The sequence below is a fragment of the Nicotiana sylvestris genome, chromosome 11 (assembly GCF_000393655.2).
Source record: "Nicotiana sylvestris chromosome 11, ASM39365v2, whole genome shotgun sequence".
Taxonomy (NCBI): Eukaryota; Viridiplantae; Streptophyta; class Magnoliopsida; order Solanales; family Solanaceae; genus Nicotiana; species Nicotiana sylvestris.
Genome location: NC_091067.1, coordinates 19,473,847 through 19,491,504, shown reverse-complemented (window position 1 = coordinate 19,491,504; position 17,658 = coordinate 19,473,847). Strand labels below are relative to the sequence as shown.

Here is a 17,658-nt window from a genome sequence, read left to right as displayed (position 1 = left end):
GAGATCAACTCTAGTCTTCAATCCCCCAATAGTCACTACACATGACCGATACACACGGTCCACAATAATAGTATAGCCTGCCGGCATAGATATACGAGGCATATCCAGATAACGAGAAAAATATGATGATACATACGAATAAGTGGAACCAGGGTCAAATAATACAGAAACATCCTTGCGGCAACTGAGATAATACATGTGATCATTACATCTAGTATGGCGGGAACAACATAGAATCGGGCCTGACCGCCACCTGATCGGCCTCCCCCTCTAGGGCAACATCTAGCTGACTGGGCCCTACGCCGAGCTGGCTGAGTGGGTGGTGTAGCAATGGGTGCAAAAGTCACAGTCTGACTCCTATGTTGCACTAGAGCTCCCAGGCGACGAGGACAGACTAAAGGGAGCCTTGAGCATCGAAATAACTGGTAGAGGGACCTGGTATAGATGAGCCCTGAACCGATAGAGCATGGGACAAACTTTGAGCTGGAAGGGCACTGAGAGATGACTGGCCCTGATGAGAATTGTAAGAACCCTGGCCGGATGATGCACCACAATAAACTGGACGAGCCGCCTGAGCATGCCTGAAAGGATGACCCCTACTGTGGTAAAACTAACCCCTAAAAGGAACACCGCTAAAATCTCCCGATCCACGAGGCCTCTTGGCCTCCCTCTCACCTCGCTCCTAGCTGCGGACCAACTCTATCTACCGAGCAATGTCAACAACCTCATCGAAAGTAGCAATAGATAACCTCTTTCTAGTCATAAGCAACTGCAGGTGATATGTGAGTCTGTCAATGAACCTCTTGATCCTCTCCCTATCAGTGGGAACCAACCAAACTACATGACGGTCCAACTCAAAAAACCTTATCTCGTATTGTGTCATAGACATACCATCCTGACAAAGCTGCTCAAACTATTTGCGCAGCTCCTCTCTGCGGGATTGAGACACAAAGTTCTCCAAGAAGAGAAAGGAGAACTCTTGTCATGTAAGTGGTGCTTCATCGACCGACCTACGCCTTTCATAAGCCTCCACCATCTGAAGGCATCCCCAGTGAACTAAAAAGTAGTAAACGAGACCCCACTGGTCTCCAGAATACCTGTTCTACGAAGAATCCTCTAACACTTATCCAAGAAACCCTAGGTGTCCTCCGACTCTGCCCTATAGAAAGATGGAGGCTGGAGCATCCCGAACCTCTCAAATCTTCTCTGCTCATCATCAGTCATAATAGAGAGCACATGAGCCTGAGCAGCTGCAACCGGCTGGGCTAGTAGTGCCCTCAGTGTCTAGAGTCCCTGCATCACCTACTCTAATGTGCGGCCGGCAGGAGTATGAGTACCTCCCCCGGCTTGAGAAGTGGTTGTAACGGCCAAAACAGAGAACACCTGAGCAAGACTGGTGCACACGATCAGAATCTGAGCTAAGGCCTCCTGAAGGCCTGGAATCATGATGGGCACAGCTGGTGCCTGAGCTGGCCCCACTAGCTCATCCACAACTGGAACCTACTCCTGAACTGGGGCAACTGGTGGATCTGCAGGTGCTGCCCGAGCTGTTGTACGAGCTGCACCTCTACCCCTACCGCGGCCTCTACCGCGACCACGACCTCTCACCGCCCTAACTGGTGGTACTTGTAGCTATCTATCCTTTCCGGTAGTACATGTCCTCACCATCAGTGAAAGAATAGAGTAGCAGAAGTTTAGTTATCAGAATCAACAAATTCGCACGACAAGAATTCAAGAATGTGAAGTTTTCTAAGGGTTCGGTAGCTTCTCGAAGATAAGTACAGACGTCTCTGTACCGATCCGCATGATTCTATTATACCTTTTCATGACTCTGAGACCTATGTAACCTAGACTCTTATACCAACCTGTCACGACCCAAATCCTAATTTGTTGTTATGGCTCCTATTGTTGTACTAGGCAAGCCAACATTTCCAAAATATTCCCAACATTTAACAGAAAATAAATCAAGTAATTTTAAATAACCAAAGATTTCATAAATCGGGGTAAAAACCCAAAACACAAATGCGGAAAATTCCTAAATCGGGGTGTCACTGAGATCATGAGCATCTATACATCACCAATCTAGAAAAAGCAACGACCACTAAAAACTGGGTCTAAATATAATAAAAAGGAAAGATAAGGAAGGAGATACAAGGACTGTGAACACTGGGCAGCTACCTCGTAGTCTCCAAAGATCAGCTGTGCACGATATCAACAGCCACCGTGTCCGGAAACACCTAGATCTGCACACGAAGTGCATGGTGTAGCATGAGTATAACCAACTCAGTAAATAACATGACTAAATAAAGAACTGAAGATAGTGACGATCTACACAGTTATAGTTCAATTTCAGTAGTCTCAGCAAGGAAAAGTATACATACTTTCAAATCTGTTAATTTAAGTCAAATCACTTTATACATGCCAAGTTCAAGTAAAAATCGAATATAATATCTCTCAGAAGCTTTCAAAATAGTGATAAATGGAAACTATGTGCAACAACGATGAAATCATATACAGCCACTCAAAGCAACAGTCATTCAGTCCTCCCAGCACTCCAACCTCACAATCACTCATTCCCCACAGCCACTCATTCCTCACAGTCACTCAACACTCGGCACTCGGCACTTGGCACTCACACTCAATAGGTATTTGTGCTCACTGGGGGGTATGTACAGACTCCGGAGGGGCTCCTTCAGCCGAAGTGCTATATCAAGCCAATTATGGCATAAATTAATGAAACATGCTGCAACATACAGCCCGGTCCTATAAATATCCTCACAATCAGGCCCTCGGCCTCACTCAGCCATCAATCTCTCCAGTCTCTCGGGCTCTCAGAAATCATGAAAATCAGCCCAAACTACAATGATATGATGCATCAACAAGAAAATAGTAGAGAGTGAGATATGATATGCGAGTAAAAACTGAGACTGAGTACAAATAGCATTTTGCAGGTAATTCAACATGTAACACAGCCTCTGTGGGTCCCAACAATACCAACACATAGCCAGAATATGATTTCTAACATGATTTACAGAATTTCTATAACACGTGAAGAGCATATAGCTAGCAACAAGTTATTCAACTTTACAATTCCACATAATGGACCAAATCACAATTCCTACGGTGCAGGCCCACACGTCCGTCATCTAGCATGTGCGTCACCTCCAAACCAATCACATAACACATAATCTGTAATTTCATACCCTCAGAATCAAATTTAGTACTGTTACTTAACTCAATCCGAGAAAAAACTCTACTCCAATATGCCCTTGCCTCGCAAATCAGCCTCCAAATGTCCCGAATCTAGCCACAAGCAGTACAATACAATCAAAATGGGCTAAAGGAATCAATTACACAAGAAAATATGAAATTATGAATGAAAATCCGAAAATGCCTTCAAGCCGGCCCCCGAGCCAATGTCTCGAAATCTAACAAAAGTCACAAAACCCGAAAGCCCCTTCAACTACGAGTCTAACCATACAAAATTCATCAGAATCCGACACTGAGTCGACACTTAAATCCCCAAAATCAACTCTCCAAATCCTTAGCCTTTAATCCCTAAACTACACCGCAAAACTACACCAACTAGGTGGAAAAATCAATGGAAAAACATAATTATTGAAGAAATTTAACCACAAGTGACTTACCTCAAGAATTCATTTAAAATCTCTCTCAAAAATCGCCTATGCCCGAGCTCAAAATTTTAAAATGAAGCCAAAATCACGAACCCTAGCATTTATATGTTCTGGCCAGTCAAACCGCACCTGCGGGTTCCAAAATCCGCTTCTGTGGTCCTGCTTTTTGGTGAAAACTCCGCTTCTGCGGAAGTCACTTAATTCCCCATCTATCGCACTTGCGCGCACCTATCAGTTTTCGCGGAAGCGCTTCTGCGCCAAAATGTCTGCTCTTGCAAATAACCCCTGGCCCCTAAACTCCTTCACACTCCGCTTCTGTGCCCTCTTTACCGCATCTGCGGCCTTGCAGGTGCAGAAAGAACCTAGCACCTGCGACCTCTGCCATTTCCTCCTTGCCCGCTTCTGCGACTATCTTCCCGCTTCTGCGGGCTCACACCTATGGTGCCCACTTCGCAGGGGCGATTATACCAGCAGTCCTCAAACTTCAGCAGCTCTTCAACTTCAAACTTTGATCCGCTAATCACCCGAAATTAACCCGAGGCCCCTGGGACCTCAACCAAACATACCAACGCGTATTAAAACATCATACGGACTTAGTAGAATCCTCAAACCACCTCAGACCACCTATAAAACACGAATCGCACATGGATTCAAGCCTAATAAACTTTGAAATTCCAAATTCTACAAATGATGCCGAAACTTATCAAATCACGTCTGATTGACCTCAAATTTTGCACACAAATTACAAATGACACTACAGGCCTATCCAAGTTTTAGAATCCAAATCCGGCCCTGATATCAAAAAGTCCACTCCCGGTCAAACTTCCCAAAAATTCAACTTTCGCCATTTCAAGCTTAATTCCATTACGGATCTCCAAATCACAATCCGGACATGCTCCTAAGTCCAAATCACCCAATAGAGCTAATGGAACCATCAAAATTCAATTCCGGGATCATTTACGCATAAGTCAACATCCGGTCAACTTTTCCAACTTAAGCTTTTAAATTATGAGACTAAGTGTCCCAAATCCTTTCGGACCCGAACCAACTAACCCGGTATGTCATATAACAGCTATAAAGTACATAAAGAGCAGAAAAATGAGGGGGGAGGGGAGGGAGGGGGAGGAGCGGGGCTACAACTCTCGAAACGACCGGCCAGGTCGTCACTTGATCTTAGCCAAAAGTCCGAGAAATGTATATTTTACATGTTTTACTCGGCTCTCTCATATCAAATTTTACATATAGAAGCTCTGTTACTCAGCCGATGTGGGACTAGAAGAGCTTCTACACATCTCCTACGAAGCAAGAATCATTATAGTATAGGACTAAGGAGAGTGTAACATCTTTCCTACTTAAACTCGTATAGAGACCAAAAACATACATTTTATTTAGTTAAAGGTTAGATACGTTTCGTCAAATATTACAAGCAGTAAAATCATAGTTTACTAATAAAGAGGGATAAAAAATATTGTTATCCCTCGTTTAGGGCAGTTTTGTCCCATTACAATCCTCCTCCTCTCTTGCTTTTGTGCATTCTTCTTTTGTTTTTACTTGAAAATTTTGACCTATCGATAATGTTGCCAAAAGATCACATAATTTCCCAAACTGATTAGTACTATTAGAAAATTTCAGCTCAAAAATAGCAAAATTTTGAAGTACAAATATTTTGACGGAAATTTGTCCAATGTTCGCATTTACTATAAACTTGTATATTTATAATTAAATACATTGTAAAACAAAATGTATAATCAATAAAATTTACATATATGATTTAGAACTAGAATTGGTGGGGTGCGCCACGCCAAGGCAATAGTGCAACACCTAGGCGACACATGAAGGCCCTGATAGCGAGCTATTATGATGGACCTTCTCCCTTAAAAAAATAAGTTAATATCATGTGAGTGGATAACTCACATATGAAATATTAAATTGATAAGAACAAATACTACACTTGATCTTAGTCAAAAGGCCGAAAAAGATATGCTTTTCCATGTTCTGCTTAGACTGAATAAGAGCTCTGCTATTCAGTCGATGTGGGACTAGAGGAAGACAGATTTATAGAAATCTTAAGATGAGTCTATAATACTTGTTTATATGTGCAAGCAATCAGGGGCGTACGCAGAATTTTTTGTAAGCGGTGTCGAAATTTAGAGAGACATACAAACGAAGAGATTACTTTAATGAAATCATACTTTAGAAAAACACAATTCGAATATAGTAGTATAGTTCTCCCCCACGAACTTTATTTTTATAAAATGTACTCATAATAGACTCAGTACAAATATTACCCAAAAAAAACTATATAAGGCAGCAAAAATTTACTCAATAGCTCATTATCCATTCGAATCCATAGGACACTGCTTCTTTCAATAAATTTCCAGAAGAATACTAAAATATATTAAGAATAAAGCTGCTTTCACCGTGGGGAGTCGAACGCCTGACCACAAGCAAAAGCTGGATTACTTCACCAACGGGCCAACGTAGTTGTTAACATCAAGTTGTGCCATTTATTATATTTAGATTATATTTCCTTTTGCAGATTATTTACATATATATTAATAAATAAAACTTTCCGGCCAAGAGGTGTCGGATGACACCGCTTGGCTCAATGTGCCTCCGCCCCTGCAAGCAATTATTCCGACACCGCTTGGCTCAACGTGCCTCCGCCCCGGCAAGCAATTATTTTACTTTCTAATGTTAATTCACTAATCTCTGGCTTGTTAGGGCAATGCATGAAAAATAATCTAAAATTTTGAAAAATATTAGATTACGAACTCTTAATTTTAATGAGTTAAGTGCTAAAATGTTTAACGATTGAAACCATCAAATTAAAATTTTATATCTGCCATTGTATATTGTATAGTCTTCTATCTTTTAATAGATCTCGAGATATATATATATATATATATATATATATATATATATATATATATATACGTGCTTTGCACGTGTACCAAGATCAATAGATATTATTTAAAAAATACATAAATATTATTAAATAGTGTATTGATTTATAAAATAAAAACTAAGTAAAAAGTGAAACTTCCTGCAAATAACAAATGTGGATCTCATTTAGCAAGATCAATAAAGTAAGAAATCAAACCTACAAAATTACTCAGAGGACTTACTGTGATTTATAACAAAATTGCTTAGAAGACTTACTGTGATTTATAAGGAATTTTGTGAGAATATCTTATAAATTATTGTTATTTTTATGAAATAATAAAAATACAAATAGCAAATTTTGTAAAAATATGTTTATCAACAAAAAGTTGTTAAATAAAACAAATTGAAGTATTGAATCTTTTGGTGTTTCTTGGAAAGAAGATGTTTGTGTTGTACTCATCGCAAAGAAATCGATAAATGACAATATAAAGTAATAATATGACTAATATTGACTTAATATTCTAAAAAAACTTAATATAAAATATATAAGTATTTGTCATTTGTTGGAATAAAAAAATAAAAAAAAAATAATAATAATAGTAATTGAATTGAATTCTTTAATTAATTAGTTCGTTCAAAAACTTATTTTCTAAATAAATTTTTAATTATTTGTTCTTAACATTGGAGGAAATATTTTTTCTTGAATCATATTATTAATATTACCTCGTCCTAAGTCTTTATGGTTTAAGTATATCTATATTTTTATCCAATAGAATTTTATGTTCTAAGGATTGGAAAAATTGATCTGTCATTTCAAGAATTTTGAATGTTTTAAAATCCTAAGTATTAAAAATATAATTAAATTATAATTTTTTTTAATGTATAATCTAGTGGGTAAAAAAAAATACCAACATGTCATTATAATAAATTCTAAAATTATATAATTTTTAACCACTTTATTGAGTGTAAATATCCAAACCCCTCGATGTGTTTAAGTAAATTACCAAAATAAAAAGAGGCTACTTTGAGTCAGACTACATACGTTTGAAAACAAACTTAGTTTGGGATCAATCAACATAACCCCACAAAAAAAAAAAAAAAAAGGTTTTAGTTGGCTTCAAAATTCTATATATTAGGAAAATTAATATGGAAGGTACACCGTAAGAGTTAAAAATGCAGAACTTTTAGAACTAAAAAGAATTGAAAAATTAATATCCTAAATATTAGAAAAATAATTAAATAATTATTTCTATATATAAGGAAATTAATTAAATGACTATTTTTAAATATTAATTAAATAACTATTTTATCTTGTGTGAACTCTATTTTTTTAAGGGTAAAAAAGGCGAACGACATTTCGCTAAGGCCTTCGTGCTTTTAATATAATACTCCCTCCGTTTCAATTTATGTCAACTCATTTGACTGGGCACGGAGTTTAAGAAAAGAGAGAAGACTTTTGATCTTGTGGTGTAAAATGAGGCACATATATTTTATGTGGCTATAAATCATTGTGTAAAAGTAAATTGTTTCCAAATAAGGAAAATGGTCATTCTTTTTGGCACGAACCAAAAAGGAAATAGGTTCATATAAATTGAAACGGAAGGAATATAAATATATATATAACCATCGGTTGGTGGGGAGGGGCGGGGGGTTAGACCTATTGTGATCATTTGTAATTTCCTCGTAGACAGAAAGAACAAAATAAAAGCAAATGTTAACATGCCTAACTTTTGGTTTTCCAAGATTCATCTTGTGATATCTGCAGCCCCCCACCCCCCACCCCCACCCCCACCCCACCCTTTTTTTTAATTGACTAGTCAATATGGAAAAATGTTAATATCACTAGGAGAGAAGTGCAAGGGGTCATGACTACCCTACTCGTTATTTCTCTATCAACTTTTTAGTAGTGTGGGAAAAAAAAGTAATTTGCACTCAATCTTTATTTGTACTGATGCTTCGGAACAACCACAAATATTAATAAATTTATGAGATGTCTAGTATTGTTCGTTGGGAAGAGTACCCCCTAAAATCCATAAATCTATTTGCATATCACCAAGTTTATTAGTTGTTTAGCTTTTTTGGGCTATAAGTTATCCATCATCCCATCAACATCAAAAAAGTGATCCCATTATCTAATTCCTTTCTACTAAAGAATATGGCCAGTGTCAACCAGATGCAAAAATTGTCCAAAAATAAGATATATAAGAGCAAATACGGCAACACTACTAGAAGTGGTGCACACAAAAACTGCAAAGAAAATACAAAAGCATTTGACACAATGAAGTATCAGCTCAAGACATATCAAACGTACATATATATGAGTAGCTATAAACTCACATAATAAATTAACTGTTAGTTATTCTTTTTTATCTTTTGATCATGAATGATATTGAGTGAATAGTCACATCTTTGTAGCAACCTAAAATGTCACTGCATGATAACTCTTATTAACTGTCTTCAAAAATAGGGATTATAATATATAACTCTGCTTGGTCTAGCTTACTCCATGTTAAATTTGTCCGGGGCGTAAGAAGCAACTGCAGGTCCATAATTCTTCTATAAAATGTACTTGAAAGACCAAATTTATGGAAACTTGCTCTTTATGTCAGAATGTGCCCTATACAAACTTTTCCGATATGGTATGTAATCTTCACCTAATTTCGTAAGATTAAGAGCTTACTACTATTTAGAAGCGGGAGTTAAGGGCATGTTCGTCGTCCTGCTTGTTGTTCAAAAGGGCAATTTCGGGATTCCGTTTAAATTGGACATTTTGGAGAGTTGTGCATAAATGTATGCGTGTCAGAATTTACTTTTTGGGGTGACATTTTGCCCTTGGTTTAGCCTTTTATCACTTTAGTTTACCTTTTAGAATTTGTAATATCAACTTTTTTTAAGACCTTTTTGGTAAATCAGTGTTTACCATCCCAACACTTGTCACCATCTTGATCTTTTTTCTTTCTCTCTCTTCTTTCTGTTTATCCTTATTCTCTATATCATCTTTCCTTCACTCCAGTAGAAGAATCGTCTTCAACTTCATATGTTACTCAGAAGTAGTTGGACTCTTCGTCGTCCTGCTTCCGATTTACAATTAGGTCCCTTTTTGGATCAAAAGTCGGGGTATTTTTGTCACTCTGCTCACTTTATATTTTCTGTTGCAGTTTTTTCACTTTGTGCGCTCTCTGATACGCGCCTTTTTCGTCGATGTGGAAGACAAACCAATTCTTGCTTCTGCTGCTGTCAGTTGTTTCTCCAGATGTGTAACACCTGTATTTCCATGGATATCCGATTAGGGGTGACGCTAATAATAACTACATATACTAAATTTACTAAGTGTGCGTATAAACACAATAACTGAGAGTTTCAGCAAATGAGCAACTTTTTTTCTACAAAACTTATTATCTACTTAAAGTCGGCTTTTGTTTATTGGTTATGACGGAAAGAATATCCGAATAGCACTTCAAAGTTTACAAATTTTTATATGACAATTAGCGAAAAAGAATATTTTTATCATCTTCAACCTAGCAATATCTGTGATTAAAGTAGCTAATAAGATAACTATGGAAAGATAATAAAGTCTCAGTGATTTCATATATACTACACAACAGTAAAAGTTAAAACACAATAAAAGGTAAACATTTGCACATAATTACATTAGAAATACCTAGAGCACTACAGGTTCATAACATATAATGACAAACAACGTTATATTAACACTTGGAACAAAGAGAATTTTTTTCAGTAACTAAAAAGGTAAGATCTATAGAAACTCTGAATTTTTCAATCCAAAATCAGTTGTCTTACTGTTACGGGATTATGAAATAAAATTAACTCACTGATTACTAACCTAAAAAGAGAATTAGAAACCTACGACATGCTACCATCACATCTTCTTCCTATGACCTAAAATAATAAGTTATAGAAACTCATTCATCAACATTCAACTTATCATAGACATAGTAACCGTAACTTTCACTGCTATGTGTTGGTATTACTGTGTTCAAAATCAGAGAAGCAAACAAATGTTAGTCCAATAAACAAATCGTAAAATAATTCCGAGCCCACTGAATGCACAGTGTGTCCTTAAGGAATTTAATCCCCTCACTGTTGCCCAAGGTATACAGATTAATTCCTCCCAAGATAGAACGGAATAACTATTCTGTGACAGCGACACTTCAAATCACAAAACTTCAGCGAACTCAACAAATGGAGCAAATCACACTTGACACTTGTATTTATTTAAAAAATAATGCAACAATATAGAAAAGAGGGGAGAAGATTTTAGATTTTTCCATATCTAAAAAATGAGGTCGAACCTCTAAATTTATAGACAAAGGAAGGGTGAGATGGAGAGGTGCAATCCAAAAGGTGCCTCTTCCATTTCCCATTCACACCCCTTAATAAAAATGCAACAATCCCCCACATGAATGGGGAATGGGCATATGTGTAAAAAAACATGCATGAAAATATTGTGTGATTTACAAGTAAGGATTAATCGCAACTGGATAAGTAGGTTTTCCTTTGAACTTTCCGTAGTGAACTTATGTTGGATATACTCGGTCAATCGGTGGATTTAATATCTTTGAACCGTCGAGCTTTGGTGTATACCTAGACAAGCATAAGTCACACAATCAATCCTTAACCGTCTTTGGTTCTCACAGTTGTGTTCGTTTCAGCCATGAATACCACCTGGTTTCATGAGTGCTTAGAGAATTGGCCTTTACTTTCATTCCCCTTAAAGCGGCTTACACTTAACACTCACATAGGTGATTTCTAAACGTGTAATCTTATAGACACACTATCTGGTCATATCCTGCCAGACTTAGAAAATCATTAAAAAGCTTTAAGCTTTATTGACTTATCAAAAAGCCTTAATGTTTTACCTTGATTTCTGAACATTGTCTTCATCACGAGAATAGGTTGAGTTATTTGACAATGTTGAACCGTCATTCATAACTTTGTTTGATGTCTTTGAACCTAGCTCTTGGGATCTCCAGTCTGCTAGGTAGAGTTACCGCCATGATGACTTGTCCTAGGCCTTAGCCCCATTCCCTTCGATGATTTTTCAACTGCCTCTCTAGATAGGCCTTTTGTAAGTGGATCCGACATTGTGAGCACGTGATTTTTGTTTCGCACGACAATCGCTCCGAAAGGAAATAAAAAATAATAATTGGCCCTGCTGTACAATTTTCGGATTTCTGTGCTGCACTTTGTTGATTTATTCATGACTTTTACCCATTTTTATTTTTTCTTATTTATTTATTTAAAATACAAAATGTGTGTGTCAGGCGTAATTCGAACCGTAATCCGGTCGTTAAAAAGAGAGAAATCATAAATAGGCATCTTCGTCCGTGATTTTGATTTGTTTGATTTTACCTGTTTTGAAATATTTTAGTGTGTGTGCAAATAATTGTATTGAGTGTGTATTTAATTTTTAATTTTGATTTTTTTTTGCTTAGTTTTGTTTTTAAAATAAAAAAAAAGAAGAAAAAAAATCAGCAATTATTCCGGATTGGGCCAATTTTAATAAATTGGCCCAAACAAACAACGTTCAAACCAAGCCTGCCCGGTCCAGGCCACCTGATGCCCAGGACGTCCAAACGACGTCGTTTGAGTCATACCTGATCCGGGCCGTTGATCTCAGAATGATCAACGGCCAAGATCAATTCCCCGTAACCCACCAATAAACCCGACCCGTCTCACCCGGACCGACCCCAACCCTTTACCCTTGAAACGACACTGTTCCACTTAAGCTATCAGATCCAGACCGTAGATCTAGATTGATCTAACAGTCGAGATCAATCCACCCATTCACTATATAAAACCATAATCCTACCCTGCCCCCCCCTATCCGAACCCCAGCCTTCGTCTTCAACCTCATCCCCTTCAAACCCTAGAGCCGCCCTTGTATCCCCCACCATGAAAACCGGCGGCATGAACGCCGGTGACCTCGCCATGAACACCATAGAACCCCCTCACCACCCTGAACATAGACCTGTTAACCGTTTGGTTCGAATCACCCCCCAGGTCCTCGAATCTTCATTTGAAGATTCGAGTCAAAACTCGATCTACACCAAACAACCCCAGCTTCATACCAGACACTCCCCGGACCTTCCTCGTGACCAAACCATACTTGGTTTGGTCCGAATCTAACCAGGGAAGCACGAATATTAGATCTGAGTTTTGAAACCACAAGGTCCCTCGTCACTGGTTCAAACCGGTTCAAACCAAAGAGTTTAAGGTCTGATGGACTTTAATCAAAGTGTTTCTCATTTGAGAAACACTTCGATTAAAGCCCGTTCAGCCTTAAGAAAGTTGTCCGAGTCCGAGTTTGAGGTTTTGATTTTTCAAGATTTAAGGTGAGTTTCTTTCTCTTCTTTATTTGTTTTGGCCCATTTGATTGTGTTAAAGTCTGTTCATGCTTTGATTTTGTGTCTTTGAATTTTGTCAACTGTGCCCCGTCCATTTGCCTGAACTTCTGTTTGTTTGAATAAGTCTTTCCATTTGCTCTGATAATGTATATAAATGTTGTGCAAGTAGCGGATTTTCAAGTTTGGACTGACTAATGACTCCTCGAGTGTATTTCTGCTTAGTCAGTATAATTCGAACCATGTTTAAATGTCTGATTTTGGCTACGATTGTGTATGTTAATGCTAATATAGTCGAGTCGACATGTGTCGTCAATTAGTTTCAACTGTCTGAGCAAAGTTAAATCGATTTGCTTCTATTGAACATTTGCCTGAATCAATTAAGAGCCAGTTTAGTTCACTTATAGCTGTTGGATTGTTTGTGTTTAGATTCTGAATTGGAAGGCATGTGCACTCGTGCACAGCATGTGCACTGGTGCATCTCATGTGCTTTGTGCACAGCCTGTGGCCTGCATAAAGGTCCTTTGTTTGATTTTAAAATGGTTTGACAGCATATGCTGTCAACATATTCCGCTGCCCATATCTGCTTTTAGTTAATAAAATGGGAAAGTTAAGCCTGCCAAGGGAATGATGGGGTTTAATAATTAAATAGCTAAAGTAGAACTGAAAAGAAGATGGGCACATGGGAGTGGTTTCTTTTGATCTATCAGGCTGTAAAAGGAGTAAGATTGAGGCTTATAAAAGGGGGAGCTGAAATACATAGAGGGAGATAGACAGAATTGGGGAGGGAATCAGAACTGAAAAAGAAAAATACACACACTGTGAGGAGTTTTTGAAAGAGAGAGTTGATAGAGATACACAAAAAAAGCATACAGACATAAAGGGATACCTAGACTGAGAGGATTGAAAAAGGATAGAACTGATTTTAGGAAAACACAGAAAGAGAGAGGTTAAGAGATAGAAAGTATACAATCAACAATCAGAAACTGTTTCTTCCTATTATTATTTGGGTTTCAGTTGTTCAACTTGTTCAATCAATTCTGATTCTTTGAAGTTCCAGTTGTGTCTACTAGTCGAGTGTTTTCATTGGTTTACTACTGGTTTGGTCTGCCTGGAGTTCTGATTCTACTCCACTGGGTGTTGCTGTCATTTGGCTACTTCTTTCTATCGGCCATAGTTGCATTTCTGCACTCGAGCCTGTTCTTGCTGTGTTGCTTTGTTTGCTGCTATCCTGTCCTGCTGCTACTGTTAATTCTGTTTCTTGCTGCTGCTGATTCCCCCATCTTCTTCCTCTTCTCCTTTGCATTTTTCAGTATTTCCAGGTACACATCTCAAGTCTCACATTGGTGTAGCTGATTGTAACATTGAAAAGCATGAATAGAAAGATTTGAAGGAGTTACAATCGCCTGTTATTTACTGACTCCCTTTTCATAAATGTTGTAAAGTTGTGTAAATTTCAGTTTATAGCTAATAGAGAATACATTAGTAAGTCTGTACTTAAGTAAAGTTTATGTTAATCTGAAACTGCAATATTTGATTCGTCTAGTAGCATACAGGATGTAAATACAGTCCATGGAATGTGATACTACTTATACAATTGTTAAACTTAGATTCATTTTTTTAGCATGCTTGAATAGGTAGGGGCAAATGGCTGTTAAATCTAGCCAAATATAATACAGTTTTGAATCATCCAGTTTCGATTCCTTTAGGCAGTTTATAGGACTAGTTTTGAACATCATCAGCTACATCTTATAATAAGAAACTCCCTTAATCCTGTTTAAGCGATTTGGTTTGAATTCGACTTAAGGATATTGTTCGGATTTAAGTATTGCATTTCATCAACCTCATATGTAATCTCTTTGTTCGACCAAAGCATTTTCGTAAGGCATGACGTCTTTTCACTTTATAAGTAATTAATTAGAAATTGATAGGAGTCTGGTTTAGGCCAAAGCATATACTTCAATTAGCATACATTTTTCTTTCTTCTATCTCTGGAAATAAAATAATAGAAATGTAGTCACTGTAGGATACCCTTTTAAAATAATGAGACGAGCCTCGCCAAATAAAAATGCAAATTGCGGGGCCCTCAATAATTGATCATAATAAATATTTTAGAATTCAGGCTAGGCCGTTTAGTGAATCTCACGGCCTTCCACCAAATAATAACGCGCTAGACTCTTCAGGCACGGTTTAAGTAAATTATATTCTTAAATTCGGGTGCACATTGATGTGACCCAAATCCAAATCTCAACAAAGTCAAAATGTGTTGACGATCACGGGCGCATTGATTGTGACGTGGTTCGAGATGCATTTTCACGACGTTGCAATTCTATAAAAATAAGTGATAATAATAAAAGCGGTTTTAAGTTTAATAAAAGCACGTAAGTCATAACATGTATTTAAATCAGATATTTAGCCTTTATAACAATTTAAGCGACCGTGCTAGAACCACGGGATTCGAGGGTGCCTAACACCTTCCCTCGGGTCAACAGAATTCCTTACTTAGAATTTCTGGTTCGCAGACTTCATTTGGAAAAGTCGAATATTTTCCTCGATTTGGGATTCAAGATAAACCGGTGACTTGGGACACCAAAAGCCAAACCTTTCCCAAGTGGCGACTCTGAATTAAATAAATAATCCCATTTCGAATATTGTCACTTAAATTGGAAAAACTCCACCCGCGCATTTAACCCTTCGGGGCGGGGCGCGCAAAAAGGAGGTGTGACAGCTCTGGCGACTCTGCTGTGGATTAAACCCAAAACCGCTGGTTCAGGGTTCAAGAATTCGAGCTTAGAATAATTGTTATATTTGGCTTTATTATCTGATCTTTATTACATGTTTTTGCGTAACGTGCTAAATGTTGTCTTTTACCGCTTTGATATTATCTGAACTGTATATAAACTGTGCCGAAACCTTTCTCTTCTTACTTCCGGGGAGAAGCTCGCTGGTCGGGACTCCCTATTCTGTTAATGTCAATACCTAAAATAAGAAAGAGGACGGACAAGTTACAAAGCCGGACGATCTCGCGGGTCCCCGGTACGTAGCCCCCTCCTCGACTCGAGTTGTCCGCTCGGGTGCACAGTCTAGAACAAATACCCAGGTTACGAACCTAGAATAACTTGACTTCATGCCGGATCCCTAGTAGGAACGCTTATCTGCATCATGTTGCATTTGACTTAGGGGACTCAACACAGGGGTTGGGTCCGTCTAGGACAGGCATCCTGAAACGAAAAGACCACCCTGGTGCATCCTATTTGTGTTGTGCATTTATTTGCTTCGGTTCCGCATGTCGACCGGTTCCTAAAAAGGGGAAAATAGCAGCGTAGGGGAGATAATTACTTATTTTTGGAAAATAAAACCAATGTCCAAGTAGTGTCAAAACCTCGCCGGAAGTTTTCTAAAAAAAAAACTGTCTTTTATTGAGAGTTATTAAAAAAAAAATATAAAATTTCTTTTATCACTTTCAAAATCAAAAAAAAAAAGTACTTATTTTAAAAGTAAAAAAAAAAATGGAAAATCCATAATTCAAAAAGTGTGTTGTTTCTTTTGTAGTACCCATTTTTATAAATTCAGACTAATGGTCCAAATATTGCAAAAAAAAAAATAATAATAATATTTTTTCTTTAGTCTTTATCTTTTTTCAAAATACTAATACTTATTCTTGATTTCTAGGTTTTCTCTATTCATGATATGCCTGAACTACGCCGGTTTGATTCTCACCGGAAGTGAGATACGTAGGCAACCCTCGTCGGGTTCAACCCCATTTTTTTTAAAATAGCCAAAAATCAGTAAATAAATAAATAAAAGATGTGTCAAATTTTTTAATAGAGTCGTAAATAAGTCAGGTGACATTGTTTTATCATAAATAGCCGAATGTTCCCGAAAGGGACGCCGGAAGGCTAACTTTGCATAAATAACCACCTTTGGGTCTTGTTGAGCGTTTTTTAGACCCGCACAGCCTTAAAGTCTTTGTCTCCGAAGTGTTTAAAGGCCGTGGTCAAAGCTCGATCCTCTCTAAAAAAATATATATATATATTTTTTGAGTCAGTCAATTTTGTTAAAATCACCTTAATAAATGTGCAGGATGAGCACGATGCAAAATGAACATTTTTCAATAATGACCAAAATCCCTGTCAAGTTACGGCTATGGTGGAATGATCTAGGTGTTGAAGGACAAAATGAGGTTAAGAAATATTTGAAAGGTCTTGTGGGTCTGTTGGAAATCCAGCCTCGGGGAGATATCATAAGAGCTTTGGTTACCTATTGGGACCCGGCGCACAATGTTTTCCATTTCTCTGATTTTGAGCTCACCCCAACTTTGGAAGAAATGGCCGGATACATCGGGAATACTGAACTTCCGTTGAGGGAAAAATACTTGGTCGCCCCAAGAGTCGTCACGGTACATCGGTTCCTGGATTCATTGAAAATACCTAGAACGGTCCACAACCCGGATCTAGCAGCCGGATTCTGTACTCCATGCTTCATATATGATAGATACGGTCACGAGGGGGGATTCAATAATCCAATCAACAAACTGTGCAGCAAAGGAGTTCGTCAGAAGTGGGACGAGCACAGACGGGTGGCGTTCATGATAATGTTTCTGGGTCTTCTGGTATTTCCGAGAAAAGATGGAAACATTGATTTGAAGATATCTGGGGTCGTCAGCACTTTACTCACGCAAAGTGGCAGCACTCTCGCGCCAATGGTGGTATCTGACATCTTTCGAGCTCTCACAGCTTGTAAAGCTGGGGGAAATTTCTTCGAAGGTTGTA

At 37.9% G+C, this 17,658-nt stretch overlaps 1 long non-coding RNA gene and 1 other non-coding gene across 2 annotated transcripts in view; both read right to left on the bottom strand.

Annotated features, from left to right (window-relative positions):
- Window positions 1-5,421: 5,421 nt before the first annotated feature.
- Window positions 5,422-5,617, bottom strand: LOC138882531 (U2 spliceosomal RNA). The gene has a single exon (XR_011404127.1). It is a non-coding gene; the product is annotated as a U2 spliceosomal RNA (small nuclear RNA).
- A 3,394-nt stretch (window positions 5,618-9,011) lies between these two features.
- The window catches only part of LOC104216485 (uncharacterized), a 57,965-nt gene continuing 49,318 nt past the window's right edge, over window positions 9,012-17,658 (bottom strand). The window contains exon 3 of the long non-coding RNA XR_011403661.1: window positions 9,012-9,785. This is a non-coding gene — a long non-coding RNA (uncharacterized lncRNA). The remainder of the gene's footprint in view (window positions 9,786-17,658) is intronic.